Below are 2,810 nucleotides of genomic sequence, written 5' to 3' on the forward strand. Positions count from 1 at the left end.
ACTAGTTTATCGGTTTATCTCGCGGAAGTAAAACTAAAGTCAACACCTACAGGAAGAAAGCCTTACTATGCAGGACGTGAGCAGCCGTCAGGAAGCAAAGAGGAACGATGAATGTAGAAGATGATAAAAATAAAGAAAAAAGATGATAGGAAGAATGAGAATGGCGGGAAACAACGGGCATGGCATCCAGAAGCAAGAAGAAGAGAGAGCAGCGCATTTCACGCCTTACCAAAATCCCTGCATTCTTTTCCGCAGCCCCTTGTGAAAGCTACGAAGCAGATAGTCAGTTCGATTCCCTCTTCCATCCTCGCTCAGCACAGACTCACAGATGTGGCACGACAGCCTTACTACATCTCTACAAAGTTTCTGAAGCTTGAGTCTGATTACGTTCTCTGTATTCTTTGCCACAGAAGTTATAAGTTCCGAAGCAAATACTGTCGCTTGAAGTCCCCCTTCCTGACTTACAGATGCACCACGATCATTCCCACTGCTCTACACAAATTCCGGGGGACTGAGTTCGAGATCTGACTGCGTTCCCTATGTTCTTTGCCACAGATTCTCACAAAAAAATAGGAGACACTGTCAGTTTGCGTTCCCATCCCTCTCCACCTTCTAGAACAGCCTCATAGATGCGCCATGGTAATTCCTATTTCTCTATACAGTTCCCAAGGGATGAGTTGGGGATTTGATTACGCTCCCAGTGGAAAATAACAATTACCTTCCTCCTATTCCTTCCATCCCTCCAGCAGCCTCAGGTGGGAAGGTCACGGGCTTCATTTTCTTATAGATTTCACTAGCTTTCTCACTCAGTATTCTTAAACGGCTCGGGATGTCATTAAGGATATTTCAAATGGCCACAGAGACAATTTATTATGTTCTTGCGATGTCTTCTAGTTTGTGGTGTGACATCCTTGTTAAACTATCACTAGAGACAATAAAACACTATTGAAAGTCTTCCTGTTAAATACAGTCGGAATAAGAAAGAGAAGTTTGAGGATGACGGCCTCTGCTACACAACACGCCTGCCGGTTGACCGTGCACGTCACACACACACACACACACACAGGCGAGCTCAAACAAACAACATTGTGGGTATGCAAATTTCACGAATTCCATTTTGCCGTCTCGTGGAGCCTCTTGCATGCAGTACGTTCCTCCCTTGACCCTCCCCCCACTTTCTCCTCCATCATCACTGCATCTCCTCCTCCTCCGTTCACCTACATCACTCAGTCTTGCCATAGGAGGTACTGTTCCAGAAAATACCTAAACATTTCATGAACATCACGGTTCTATCCCTGTAACACACACACACACACATTACAAATTTAGTGTTTTTCCTGACGTTAAAAAATAATAAATAAAAAATAAACAAACAAATAAATATACATAAATAAATAAAGCAATAAAAAGGAAGGAGAGAGAGAAAGAGAGAGAGAGAGAGAGAGAGAGAGAGAGAGAGAGAATTCCTCCCATGTTCCCTACGGTTGGCTGGCTGGTTGGGGCAACTCAATGGCATGGGAGAATATACGCGCCGATGCGGAGGAAATGTGAGCCAGCAACGGTCACCGCGGCTGGAGCACAGTATCCCCTCCCCCCCACATCCCCACGCTCCTGGCTGTCTAGGAAGCGCGCGGGGTTTGGAACTGAGCTGCATTCACAAACGTTTCCGTGATGCACCTTGACTTTCTTTAACCCTTTTTTAGCACTAGACTATTCACAAGCCTTAATTATATAACTGAGTCAGAAAAGAGTAAATGAAGATAACGGCTGAGCACCAAGACATTAATGCCTTCGTTACCAAAATTGTTATCTTAAACTTAGCATTTGGAAAAAACAAAAAAACTTAGTCTGGTGCTGAATGGTTTATAAAGAGACTCAAATACAAGTCATGCAGCATCAAATTATACTCTCCAAAGCATAAGTAGTATTATAACAAATACAAAACTATAGGTAATTGTACTAGCACACATACCTGTATCTTCCACAGGTGACCATTTGCAGGGACACTTTGAGCGTTTCAGTGGCGCCACCCTTGTATCCCTGCCACTGGTCCACTATGAGGTCATCCTGCACCATCTGTCAACCTTATCCTCACACCAAGAGAGAGAAAACAGTCAAAATGTGGTGCCTCTTTGAACACGTTAGGTATTTCTATGCTAACACAAACAAAAGACAGTATAAATGTACTTGGCAGTTCATTACTCTGGTCTGAATGCATTGTTTTACAGTATGTCTATTGTTACCCACTTTCTACCCCACTCGCTTGCAAGGCTTGTTGCCCAGTTTACTATGGAGGATAAGGAAATATGATCACTGTATATACTTAGTACTGCCCACTTGGAATTAAACATTATATCTTTTTTTAATAATTTTCTATCAGTTTTCTGTTTCCCATTACCCACCACTGAAGCAGACCATGAGGAACACCAAGTAGTGCCAATACAAAGGCTATACTCCCCACCACCAACTGAACTCAACCACAAAGGACCAAATTAGATAGGGAAGCCACTTGTGCAATTTATCCAAAGCTGAGAAAAACTATAGAACTCCTTCCCTTCATTACTTTAAACAGGCTCTGGTGGAAAATACAAGGTTTTCAAAGCATTTTCATATTCTAGTGGTTTAAAAGGTTTCTGTATCATCAGTGGGATAAACAGCCTAGGAGAACTCATCTAATCACTTCTGTGGCTCTGAAAAACTGTCCTGGTGAGAGAACAAAATACTTTTTTGCCTCTGTATCAAACCAGAATATTTCCCTTTCAAATTTCTCCTTCACTTTTCTTTGTTCTGCAAGATAAGAAAAATCCATA

Source organism: Scylla paramamosain, chromosome 19, assembly GCF_035594125.1.
Source record: "Scylla paramamosain isolate STU-SP2022 chromosome 19, ASM3559412v1, whole genome shotgun sequence".
NCBI classification, from domain to species: domain Eukaryota; kingdom Metazoa; phylum Arthropoda; class Malacostraca; order Decapoda; family Portunidae; genus Scylla; species Scylla paramamosain.